General features: G+C 51.4%; 1 pseudogene; it reads left to right on the top strand.

Moving 5' to 3' along the window:
- Positions 1 to 13,137: 13,137 nt before the first annotated feature.
- On the top strand, positions 13,138 to 13,265 carry LOC114005454 (uncharacterized; annotated as a pseudogene).
- The last annotated feature ends 256 nt before the right edge of the window (positions 13,266 to 13,521 follow it).

Genomic DNA, 13,521 nt, shown 5'->3' with positions numbered 1-13,521 from the left:
GCTGTGTGCATTAATGATCTTAGGTTTTATTCGAGAACAAGTGACTGATTAATCAGGATTTGAGGTATTTCATGTATTTCCTGTTATTAAAAATGTAGCCTGAGGACCAGCAAATGGAGTAATGGTTACGTCGCTGGACTCCCACATAGTCTACCACAGTTCGAGTCCTGGACCCTGTGGCTTAAACCTCATGCTGGTGTGTGTGTGTGTGCGCGCGTGCCCAAGATCCTGGAAGGAGAATGGACGAAGAGGGATCGTTGGCATGGCCATTCCCAGGGGGGTGATTTCTCCCTTTCTGTCTCTCTGTTGAGCACACATGCCTTATAGCAAAAATCTCTCTCTCAAAATAAAAGAGCTGTTCCAGGCAGGGTCAGGCCCCAGAGGACCGGAAATCCATCTGACAGGCCTCCCTCTTCTCTGTGCAGCGGCGCGGGTCTCCGTGTGCGGAAACCACACGTGCAGGGCGTCACTCCTGCACGCCTCCATGGCAGTCGCACTTCCCGCCCCTCCTGTCACTCTTGGATATACCAGTGCACGCCCTGGTCTCTGTGCGCTCCCCGCAGGGCCCACAGGGTGGGAGCTGCTCTCCCTTTGTGTGCGCGGAACCCCCAGGCCCACCCATGGATCAGGCCTGGCCTTCTCGGCGGCTTTCCTGGGTGAGGCATCCCATCTACCTCCACCTCCTTGCTGTGTTAGGCAGGCAGGTGATTTCACTGCTCTGTGTCCTCATCCATAAAGCCGGGGTTGTAACGTTGTCTACCTCGTAAGATACCAGGCAGGTTAAAGGAGGTCATGCCTGCAAACTACCAAGGCTACCGTGAGGCTCACCGTAGATGCCAGCAGCGGGCGGGAGGAGGGCGTGTGTACAGGGCATGTTGTGCTCTGGCTGAGTCGCAGGTCGTCTGCCCTGCAGCAAGTGGATCCACTCACCCCGGAGATGAGAGTCTTTAAAGCCATTTAAGACCAACTGAAAGAGCAAGAGCACTTGCAAGAGCCTGTTAGACACAGACCCGTCAGGCTTGGGATTTAGGATGCATTCTGGAAACAAAATAATGGAAAACATGAGAAGGCCATTGTGAAATATGCAGGTTTGGAGACAAGCTTTGATGAGTTAGGGAAGCTGTCTTGGAAAGCACTTTCCAGGGGGTTGGTTTATAGCACTCAGCAGAGAGCAAGCCAGTGGTCCTGGTGCTTTGGAATGACCCTGAACACTGGCTCACCTGGGAGGGGCTCTGTGCACAGGCAGAGCAGACCTGCAGAGGAGGGGAACGTTACACAGGAGGCTGGCTTTGTGTTCTGTCCCGGAAACAAAATCCGAGCTCCAGTGAGGTGGCTGCTGGCCGACGGCACTGCTTTTCCAGAATGGAGTTAAAATAAACGTACCATGAGGGGTCGGAGGCTTTGGAACTCTGTGCCCATCGCCCCTCCCCCAACCCTTGTAACAGCGCTGTAACCAGTTTAAGACCCTAGTTAAGGTTTTATAAGTCAGCGTGTTTGACTAAGAAGCAACAGGAAGGAATGTGCTGTCCGCTGGTAAGACCTGGGGCCTGGTGTTTGGGCCTGGGTCTCTCACTGTGGAGCTCCCCAGGGTACCTGTGAATACACATGTCGTTGCAATTAAAGCTGTGAGTCATGGAGATGGATGGGAGCCAGAGTCCCACAGCTTTCCCAGTGACCAATGGCGAGCACAGAGAAGCTGCAAAGGAGGGCGGGTGGAAGGTAGGCAGGTGGAAGGTAGGCAGGGAGGGCAGGTGGAAGGCGGGCAGGTGGAAGGAGGGCAGGAGGAATCTGCTTCTGAAAAATCTGTCCTTGAAAATCCAGAAGATGAAGTACAGGTACCAGTACAAGGGGCCAGGGACCGAGTGCCTGAGCCTTCAAGCTCCCAAAACAGGCTCTCTTAAAATAAATAAATAAATAAATAAAGTGTGGACCAGCAGGTGGTGTGATGGTTATGTTGCTGGAATCCCACAGTCAACTGCAGCTCGAGTCTCAGACTTGGTGTCTTGAAACTGACGCCAGGCTCATGTGCGTGTGTGCCCAAAATCCTAAGAGGAAAATGGAAGAGAAGGGATTGCAGCGTGGCCATTCCCCCTGGGAGGTGATTCTTGCTTTCTGCCTGTGTCTCTCTAATGTGCCCTATAGCAAAAATCCCTCTTTTAAAAAAATTATAAAATAAAATGTCTTATACAATCGGAGTGTCTATAATGTGTAGTTTGAAGAATTCTAGAAAGTGGAACCATGTGACCTGATTAAGTCACGGAGTAATGACTGTCTGAAGCTCGTTTGACCTCATTGTGTGTCCCCCTCCCATGAGAGCACCCTCCCTGTTCACAAGCATCACTCCTATTCTGACTTTCACGGCAACTCTTTCCTCATTTTCTCAATGCAAATACTACCTGTGTTTGCATCTCCGATTGGTGTGATGTAATTTCTTTTTAAAATTTCCTAGAGGGCATGTGCATTTGCTGGACAGAGGAGGAAAAGTGAGAAAGCACCCCCTGGGGGAGGATGGCCATGCCACAGTCCCCTCTCCTCCATTCTCATGTCAGGATCTTAGGCATGCATGCACATGCACCTGGCATGTTTCTCAAGCCACTGGGTCTGGGACTCAAACCACGCAGTTGGCCATGTGGGATCCAGCCACCTTAGCTACCATGCCCCAAGCTGGTCCCTGATGTAATGTAATTTTATCTTCTTTCAAACTTTATATAAATTGAAGAATATGGTATACTTTGGTAATTCTGTATCATTATTTCATTTTTTTGCTATTGGGCACGTGTAGTCACTGGAGAAAGAGAGAGAGAAAGTGAGAAGGTATCCCTCGAAGGGATGGCCACACAGCAGTCCCTTCTCTTCCATTCTCTAGGGGGTTTTAGGTGATTCTGCCCATATACCAGTGTATTTTCCAAGCCACCCCATCTGGGACTCAAACTGCTCAGTTAGCCGTGTGGGATCCAGCTGCCTTAACCACCACACCACCTGGCTGGCTCCCGTTATAATTTGTAATTGACAGGTAATAGCTGTGCGTTTTTAGAGTGGCATTCCACTCCGCGTGTACACTGCGCAGTGACTCCAGCAGGGCGACAAGCGTGCTCGTCTTCTCCGGCACTTGTCATTTTGTCGCGAGCCTTCCGAATCCTGTCTTCCTGCTGTTTTGACTAACGTTGAACTGTCAGGCCCCTCGGCGCTCTCCTGCGCTGTAGTGCTCTAGAACTCCATGGCCTTACCGTGGGTCTCTCCCTCTGTGATCCCAAGGACTCAAGCGCCCTTGGCTCCAGGGTTTGCCCAATCTTGCTGCCTCCTCTGATTGTTCTCAGTCCTGATCCGAAGGGCTCAAACCCTGGGCCTCTCTTGCAGGCCTCCCAAGACCAAGTTCTTCTTCACGCTTATCCCTCAGCCCATCTTCCTGAGCCCAGGCATAACCTTCACGCTCCCCATTGTCTTCCGGCCTCTAGAGAAGGTAAGGTCTGCCACACGAGTGAGGATGGGAAGGACAGGGAACGGTGACCTCAGGACAGGAAGCAGGACAGAGCAGCCAGGAGCTCGCCGACCTACCCACATCCTGCCGGCTACAGCAGAGCTCCAGGCTGGGAAGCCCTCAGAAGGCACAGACCCTAATCGTATTCGACAGAGGAGCATCCCTAGTGGGTAGTGAGGGGTGACGCTATGGAAGGAGGGCAGGTGGAAGGAGGGCAGGTGGAAGGCGGGCAGGTGGGAGGAGGGCAGGTGGAAGGAGGGCAGGTGGGAGGAGGGCAGGTGGAAGGAGGGCAGGTGGGAGGAGGGCAGGTGGAAGGCGGGCAGGTGGGAGGAGGGCAGGTGGAAGGCGGGCAGGTGGAAGGCAGCAAACTAGGCTGGGCGTTCCTACCTCTGACCCCATCGGGCACTCGCCTTGCCGTGTGCACTTGGCTCCTGCTCCCTGCACAGGTGTCTGTGGGTTTGGTCTCCTGTGGGTCTGGGTCTCCATCTCTCTGCTAGCTGCTCCCACAGCACTGACCTTCATCAGCCCAGCCCGGTAAACCCCGTACTTCTACAGCTGGCTGAGCCGCAGGGTTTCATCTTCCCTTTGCACTGTGCCTGTGAGAAGAGGGACGCCTTGGACCTCCAAACGGCCATAGGGCAGAGAGCTCGCCTGTTTCCTAGTGGCCTGATGGTCAGCACAGTGCCACAGGAAAACCTGAGTGGAGAAGGGCTGGTAGTAAGCTGGCACCATGAAAGGTGGTACCTTCCCGGAGTGAACATCCAGGAGCAGACCACAATATCGACCACAATGGCCAGGCCACAGACCACAGGCCAAGAAGAGACCGGCGGCCACTTCCTGAACACAGCGGCTGCACTTGCCCTGACTGGGGAGGGGGACGTGGCTGTGAGCAAAAGTGTACATGCGCCTGGGCAGGAGGCCGGGGTCTGGAGCCTGCGCACACCCGGGTCCCAGGTTTCCCATGGAAGCCTACGCAGCAGGGAAGAAGAGCGGCCGGTCTTGCCCACGCCGTACAGCTTATGACCAGAAGGAAGTAGCACAGGAGTGATAGCAACCCTCACGTGGCTTTTCCTTTCTCAGGAAGCACGGCTTCTCCGTGCCCTGTTCTCGTCGTTGGGGAGTCTGTAGGACGTGCTGCGGCATGTGGTTCTTGGGGCGCCCACCGGGAGCAGCCGCTGAGCAGCGTGGCACTGTGAAAGCATTCCTTATCTGCTATCTCCCAGGCACTCGTTCGGGGGTCTCTGTGCAATTAGATTTGGCTTGAAATGAGTCACTTCTCAGCAGGACGACTCCGTGAATTACTTTATTGTCTCTTTGTTCCCCACAGGGCCCTTCCTGACAGGCAGGCAGAGGCCGGGGAGGTGATCGATACAGCCCTGCAGGCCTCGCTCACCAGGGCTAGTTCCTTCCCTGCTACTTGGGCAGCAAAGAGTTAGGAAGAAGAATCCAGAGTTGGTTACTTTTAAGTAAAGAAAAGCCCGAGACGTGTTGGCCATGGAAATCGATGCTCCATAGCTAACACCTCCTTCTGCCCGGAAATACCATCAGGGCCCTGAGCTCCCCTGGACGTCTTCTCTGCTGTGCGAGACTTTGCACGGTCCTTTTCAGACTGGAGACAGCATTGTTAGAGGTACAACTGGTTCGCAAACACCTGCTCGCCTCCCACACCCTGCGTGCAGGTACAAGTTCATTTCTCAGCAAGCACAGGTCCGTTTCCCAATCACGTTAACGTAGAAGCTGGCAGCGTTTCCTGGCAGAACACGCACTCTAATTGTCCTTCTAGCTGGTGCCTGCCCAGGCTGCTCCGCGTGGATTTATCATAAAGCCCTCCTATGATCATCCAACTATGAAGCATTCCAGTGGGCTTGCTTTTAAAGCTCAGTGGTTGCACAGACCGTATAGAATGAATGAGAATTACACACAAGGTTGGAGGAAGCACCTTGGGGCCTCGCTGGCTTCCCACCCCCTGGGCGGAACAGGTGTATGTAAAGATGACTCTTCCTCTCAGGAGACAGCGCCCGGGGAGCTGCGAGTCAGAGCATGCAGCGAAGTTTTCAGGAGTGAGGTGTAAAATTCCAAAGATTTGGGTTCAGTTCAGATAGGCACCCACATGTTTGGGTCTCCAGCAATAAACCTGTCTGAAGTGCCTCAAGCAGACTGTTGGGCACACTGGAAGTGGCGCAGCCAGGCCACGTCCTGAGGGTTGGGGACTTCCTGTAAGAGTCACCCAGAATAGCCTTCCCATGTCGGAGCCAAAGGTGGAAAAGTAGTGAAGCAGCCTTCTGTCTTCCGATTGTCTGTGCTGACAGCCGTGCCCACTGGGGGCTGCGCCGGCTTTCTGCACAGGTGACGTGACGGGGCCTTCAGACACCCAGGCCCGATGTCTCGGGAGTCTGCAGAAGCCGTGCCGGGCAGGCTCTCGTTTCACTCAGACGGCTCGGCGTAGACAGCCACTTCCCCCCCACATGGTTACTTTTAGTCTGAATTTGAGGAAAGGGGGCAGAATCCCACAGTGGGCCCGCATTTGTGCTGGCGGTGCCAGCTTGTAGGAGCCGTAGGCGCGGCCGTGCTGAGCAGCCCATGCGAGCAGATCTCCTGCAGTCTGCGGTGGGAGGCAGACAAGGACACTGGAGCCCGGCCTCCCTGCTCAGCTGGGGTGGGGGCTGCAAGCTGAGCCAGGCAGACCCCTGCTCCTCCCGACTGGGGCTGGTCTGGGTATCCCCACGGGCGTCCTCCACAGCAGAAGCTGCCACCTGCAGCGACCTCCATGGGAGCCAACCTGACGACCTCCTCCTTGGGAGGAGAGATGCCGAGTGTGGAATGTCTGCTCCCGGAGGCCTCTGCGCAGAGCAGCCCTTGTCGGGGCGTAGGACCTGAATGTCGGCGTGGCTCAGGTGCCCTGGTGCATTCCTGGAGTGAGAAGTGTAACAGTTGGTGCCCCAGGTGGCTCCCAAGCACTGCTACAAACGAGCTTCATGGAAGTCCCCTCTCCGGCTGGTCCAGCTGGTTTTCAGAATCAAGGACTGGCAAGCTGTTCAGCCATTCCCTGCATTTCCTCAGCCCTCCTGTCTGTTTCTCACTGTTATGCAACATCACAGCATTTGGGTGAGATTTCCCCAGGGGGACCAGTGGGCAACCGAGCCACCCCTGGCTTTCCTGGGGAGTCTCCGCTGAGTCTCCTCCCCACTGGAGCCTGGTGCTGACAAAGCCGGGGCCTGATGGTTCAGTACAAGAGGCAGGCTTTGCACTCGGCAAGAGCCCTACTCCGGTACGAGGAGGTGGCAGCAGGGTCCTGCAGACACTGGTCATCAGGGCTCTGGCTCCCTGACCCACGCTCCGTGGCGGCTCATGGCAGGGCTCTTCGTGTCTCTCGAGTGCCGTGGTTGGGACGTGTCAGGCTCACTGAACCTCTGCCCCAGCCCTTCCTGGGATGCATTTTATGGCTTTCCTTTTCCTGCCAATTAATTTCCTCATATAGTATGTCAGGGCTCCCTTTTCTCTTCCTTTTTCTTCTTTTTCTTTCTTTGTTTAATGTTTTGGTATTTTAAGCCTTAAGTCTTTATATTCAAAACCCAGCCCTCCGTCCAATCTGTTCCTATACCTGAGCTGGCTTTCACCCCCAGAGACTTCACTGGGCTCTGGGACCCAACAGGAGCCAGAGCTCCCTGCCACAGGGGCGGGGAGGTGGGCGACGGAGCCCTGGCGGCGAAGCTGGTTCTGCGCCGTGCTCCTGCATGCCCGCAGACTGCGTGTGAGGGGCGGCAGTCTGCAGATCTTCCAGAAACCCTGTGGTCCTCTGGCTGATTCTTTCTCAACTCTGAATTTCTCTTCTAAGTAGTATTTTGCAAGTTCTGCATTTTTTGGGGGAAGGGTTTTGCTAGCCTCGCTTCTCTGCAAGAACCCCAGTCTGGGGAACCTGGAGATTACTGGGGTTGCAGTAAGCGGGTTGTCACGCAGGAGCTGGGTATCGAGCTGCCCGTAGGAGGCAGGTGGGTCTCGCAGGTGTGATCCTGTCCTCCAGGGCAAGGTCGGGCTCGTACCTGTTGCTGGGGCCAGCGTGGTGCGTACTGAAGCTAGATGGGCATTCTCTGGACTGGCCGGCCTGACAGTGAACCTCTGGATCCCAGACTGGCACGCGCCTGACCCTGGCCCTGCAGTCCCACTCTGCCCTGGCCGCCAGGACAGCCCCATCTGTGGACTGCCACCTCCGAGGTGCTTCCCCAAGCTCCAGGGCAGTTTGTTGCCGAGGGTGAGGGTCCACCTGGGGCTGCACTTTCTTCTTTTGTGTATAACAAGCACAGGTCTCGGGTTTGCTATCGTTGAGCTTTTCTCAGCTAAGCTGAAGAAATATATGGAGATGGCTTACTCTCGGGGGACCTCGGTCAGACATTTCACGGCGTATAAATAATTATCCTCCACATGAGCCCCTTATTCTACGTCTTCTTTGTTTACCAGGAATTTCCCTACTTGATGTTAATAGAATGACTTGCAAGCTTTGTGGGTTTGCTGTCTGATCCTGTATTCTGAACCTCATCTCGGTCTTTGGTGGGGACAGCTCTTGTCCACGTAATCTTGGGGCACGTCACAAATCTTCCCATGTCCCATGCAGCAGACCGTGCTCTGCCCGGTTCTCGGATGGACGTGGAACAAGACAAAGGCAGCCCGTGTCCACTCAGGGTTGTCGCCATGCACTCCTGGTTTGGCCAGAACTGGGCCGTGCAGCATTGCTGACGGACAGCGTGGACGAGAGAGCCGGGGATCTGAATACATCATCGTGCTCTGAGCTAAGTTCTTCTGCAGAGCCTTAGTCCTGGACCTTGCCGATGTGTACGGCCATTCGGTCTCTGACGAGGAGCTCCTCCCGGCTTTTCAAACACAATACATCATACTTTCTGGAAGAGAGCTGGCGCAATGGCTGATCTGACCACCCGGGTTCTGGCATCTTGCCGTGCCCAGAGGGTTGGAACCAGGACATGTCAAGCACAGCTTTTCCCTGTTAGAGGCCGCTGGTTCCCTAAGTTCATGTGTTCTCTTGAAAACATTGGATATCAATGTGAATTAGTAATTTCCCAAAAGTCATGGTTTAATTTAACAGTGTTGATTTTGGTTGCCTTGACCATAAAAGACTTCTGAGCTCTAAAATAGTACTGAAGGCTCTTTTCATCGCTCTCTCTCTCTCTTTTTTAAAGTTTCTTTCATTCTTCCATGAGTGAGAGATAGAGAGAGAGACAGCACCCAGCAGCTCCTTCCACTGGGGCCCACTGCAGCTCCCAGCAGCCCTGGCTCATGGGCGCCTGTGCCCGGTGCATTCAGGGAGGTCTCTGGACACGAACCGGTCCTTCCCGTGTACGTCAGCCTCACAGTGTCGCATTGCCGCTGCGCCTCAGTTGGGCCCTCTTCATCTCATTCTGCAACGTTCCAGACTCCGATTCACAAAGGAGAATGTGCTAAAATGGGACACCCACGAGGCATCATTAAGCAGTCAGTCCCCAAAGGCTCCAGGTTTGGACCCAAACATATTAAGATGTTTTGGAGTCAGGCAGAGCTTGGTTTGAATCCCACTCTCTCCAGTTCATCCATCACTGGAGAAATTCCTCTCTGATCTGTGTCTGCCCCAGTCACACGAGCCCTGACTCCTGGGACTGTGTCTCCTCTTCCTTCCCTCTGCCAAGTCTAGGAAATGGGTCCCTTAACATTGATTTCATTGTGGCTACAGTCAGGGGGCATTTCTCCTAAGGAGGAGAGACTAGGGTTTGATACGGACATGGAGGGTGTAGGATATGGGCAGAAGGGACACAAAATTGGATTTATTTTTTATTTTTTTTATTTAAATGTTTTATATTTTTATTTATTTATTTATTTATTTATTATTTATTTATTTATTTTGCCATTGGGTACATGTGCTTGCCAGACAGAGACAGAGACAGAAAGAGAGAGAGTGAGAAATCAACCCCCGGGGGAATGGCTATGCCACAATCCCTCCTCTTCCATTCTCTTGAGATTTGGGGCATGCACATGCACATACCTGACAGGATCTTCAATCCACTGGGCCCAGGACTCGAACCATGGTTAGCCATGTGCGATTCCAGTGCCTTCATCCCCATACCACCTGCTGGCCTCATTCACTGACGTGGCCCACTGAGCAGAGGCTTTGCACTGAATTTGGCTCTGCGTGGGGAGTTAGAAAGGGCTCTAATAGTTGGGCTGAAACAAACAAGCTCCCAGTGAGTAGCTGGACATGACTCAGGGGAGGGGAATGGTCAAGGGATGTGTCAGGAAGATCTACTTGCCCACACTGGGAGGGCCGAGGTCATCTTTCACCCTGACTGTGGGGACAAGCCTGTGAGGGGAGCCCTGGCACTCCTGAAGAGCTCTGCGGCTGCTCTTCTCCCGAAGTGGAACTTCCGGTGGGAACTGCAGCCACTGGATTGCCATGGGAGTAATTGGATTCCAGTGGTGGGGCTGTGTGGTGGCACTCGACCACAAAGGCCAGGTGGTGTGGGGACCTGACTGACAGGCAAAGTAGCAGTCAGCAAGGCTGACTCACAGTGAGGGCACCCTGGCTGAGGACATTCCTTCCAAGTGAAAAGGACAGGCAGCCACGTTCTCACCTGGTCTACACCAACGGAAAAGTCCTGAGCCAGCTAGAACCAGTAGTTAGCGTAATGGCTATGTCGCTGGACTCCCACATAGTCAACCGCGGTTCGCGTCCTGGACCCGGTGGCTTAAACTCACACCGGGCACGTGTTCGTGCGTGCCCAAGATCCCGAGAAGAGAATGGAGGAGAAGGGATTGTGGCATGGCCATCCCCCCAGGGGGTGATTTCTCGCTTTCTGTCTCTCTGTCTCTCTCTGTCTGTCTGGCGAGCACATGGGCCCTATAGCGAAAACCTCTCCAAAAAAAGAAAAAAAAAATGTTTGCACTTGGGCCAGCAGAAGGCATGGGGGTTAAGGTGCTGGATCCCACATGGCCATCTTCATGATTCAAGTGGCCTGAAACTCATGCTAGGAGAATGTGCACGCCTGCCAAAAATCCTTAGAGGAGAGAGGAGAAGGGACTGCCATGTGGCCGTTTCCCCGGGGGAAGAGTTCTCACTTTCTCTCTCCCTCTCTCTCTGTCTCTCTCTCTAGCAAGCTCATGTGCCCTATCTATAGCAAAAATAAACAAGCAAACAAAAGTTTTGCAGCCAAATAAATTTTTACTTTAAGTCCAATTTTCCATGAGCTTTTTTAAGTTCTCTTATGTAGATGTACAATAAATTGTTTATCAGTTGGAGGACATTTGGGTTGATTCTAGTTTTTGGTGATTATGAGAACTCTAAAATCCATGTACAGAACTTTGGTGAACCTGTTTCCATTTCTCTAGAGCAAGGTTGACAAACTTTTTTTTTTCTTTTCAATGACCAGATAATAAATATTTTAGACTTTGTGGGCCAAGAGGTAAAATCAAAGTTATTAAGCAAGTACTTCTATAACCATTTTAAAAAGTTAAAATTATCTGAAGCTTGCACAGACTATAAAAACAAGCAAACAAACAGAAAACAAATACTTCTTTTTGTAAATGAAGTTTTATTGGGATCCAGCCACACTCATTGCTCACGTGTTTTCATGCACTGTATCCTGCAATGTTAGAGTTGAATCTCTGTGATAAAGAGCTTGCATCTAAAATACTCACCCTCTGAGTTTTTAAACCCACGCTGTAAATACCTAGGAGTTTATGTTTAAATGTAAGAAACTGCCGAATTGTTTTTCAGAGTGGTTATACAATTTTATATTCCATCAACAATGTGTGGCATAATGGTTACATCACTGGACTCTCACCTTGTTGACCGCAGTTCGAGTCCCAGACCTGGTGGTTTAAAACTCATGCCAGGTGCATGTGCTCCCAAAATCCTGAGTGGAGAAGGGATTGTGGCATGACCATCCCCCCAACCCCCTACGGGGGTGATTTTTCTCTTTCTGTCTGTCTCTCTCTCTCTGTCCGGTGAGTGCACACACCCCATAGCAAAAAATCTCTTAAAAAATGTATAAATGATCTAGTTTATCTCTAGCACATAATATTGTCAGCATTTTTATTTTCGTTATTTTAATATGTGCGTAGTCGTACCTGCATTTCCCTATAAATTATGTTGAGCATTGTTTCTGTGTGCTTATTTTTATGTATCTTCTTTGCTGAAATGATCAAGTCTTTTATAGTTAAAAAAAGTATTGCTTGTTGTCTTATATTGTACTTTGAGAGTTCTGTACATATTCTGGATACAAATACTTTGCCTGATGTGTGATTTGCAAATCTTTCCCCTCTCTATAGTATATCTTTTTATTTTTTAATAGGATATTTTGCAGAGCAAAAGTTTTTCATTTTGATGATATCCAATTTATTATTGTCTCTTTTGTAGAGCATGCTTACAAAGATATATTAATTTTTACAACGTATCTAAAAGTGGTTCAACTGCCCCTGGGTTATGAAGATTTTACTTTATCCTTTTTCAGGAAGTTTTATAAGTTTCTGTTTTACATGCAGATCCACCGCCCACTTTAAGGTGCTATTTATGTAACTTGTGAATCAAGTTTATGTTCACTCTAGTGTCTGGTTGTTGCTGGTTGTTAAGATAGCTACTTTCTCCGCTGGACCGCGTTTGTGCATTGTCGTCAAAGGCTAGTTGGCCATATGTGAGTGGCTCTATTTTATTGACGGGTGTGTCAGTGTCCCCACCAGTACCGCATTCTCCTCTGGAACACAGCCCTCGAGTGAGCCTTGGAACTGCCGTGCCTTGGTCTCTCACATGGCGCAGAGCGTTTGGAGTGCGTGCTTCACAGACGCCCTCTCTGTTACTCACTAGAGCTTGCTTAGTTCAGTCCACCAAGACTCCACGTGCTGGGATTTGGAGAGTGGGGATAGAGGCTTGCCTCCCTTTCTACTAGAACTTGTGTCTTATGCAATACCTGTGTACTCTCTTACTACAAAATGTTTCCATGGGCATCGCTTTGCTTGATTTTCTCCCAAACAGGATGAGATTTTTTCGGAGGTCTAATTGAACGTGAGAAATGAGACTCAGAGGGAATACACTTGCCTGAGGAGCCATCGCTCTTACACATGAACATGGACTCCTGCACAGTCCCTGCCCCATCGCCTTTGAACACGCCCCACAAAGGTCTCCTTCCCCTCAGAGCCAAGTCCAGGGATCGCACCAAGTCCCCCTGGCCCCCCAGGAACTGCTCAGCCCTCACTGCCCCTGCCTGCCGGACTGCTCTCGTGGCCGTTTCTGGCTCACCCAGACTGCCCGTGCCGAGCTCCTCCTCCTCGGGATCGCTGCTCCGACCCTTGCCGCTGTTACTGAGCGGATCGTTACCGACCCATCCGAAGGGGAGTACCCTGCTTGCCCTTCTTGCTTCGCTGTCTTCACAGCATGCCTTACTCTTCAGCACGTTCTATGTCTTACTTGGTTATTGGGTTTGTTTTCTGATGCTTCCCACAAGGCTGCAAGCTCGGTGGCAGCAGGACGTGGTGTCCGCTCAGCTCGGTGTCCCTAGCCCTGCGGGGCTCGATGGACCATAGATGCTCACTGTTACACGAGTGAGCTCGACGTTGTCACGGCCATTTCCCCAACTGCAGACCAAATCTGCCTTTCCGAAAAAACGTACACAAGCGCGTGACCTTCAAGCTTTGCGCAGGGGCAGCATCGTAGCCAATGAGGTTTATCCGAGGCGCGATTATTGCTAATTAAAAACTTCCTAAGCGCGTGACTTCTCATATGTGAGAGATTGACTTCTTACGTAAGAGCTCTTTTATCTTTTTTCTATTGATTTGATCAAACTCTAAGAGAAACAATATACAGACACTTTCAAAGAAGGTGAGTAGATCCATGTTTCAAAATTTTGTTTCTTCTTAAGGATATTCCTTGATGACATCTAACTTCAAGCTTTAAAAAAAAAATTCTAAAACAAAAATAGTTTTGATTTTATACACTGACAATAAATCTGAGAAGAGAACTAAAATAATTCCACTTTTTTTCTTTTTAAGAAGTTTATGCCATAGGGCACATG

This window comes from Tupaia chinensis, unplaced genomic scaffold (genome assembly GCF_000334495.1).
Source record: "Tupaia chinensis unplaced genomic scaffold, TupChi_1.0 Scaffold143811_1, whole genome shotgun sequence".
In the NCBI taxonomy this organism is placed as follows: Eukaryota; Metazoa; Chordata; class Mammalia; order Scandentia; family Tupaiidae; genus Tupaia; species Tupaia belangeri.
The sequence above is the reverse complement of the archived record's forward strand: the minus strand, read 5'-3'. Positions and strand labels throughout refer to the sequence as shown.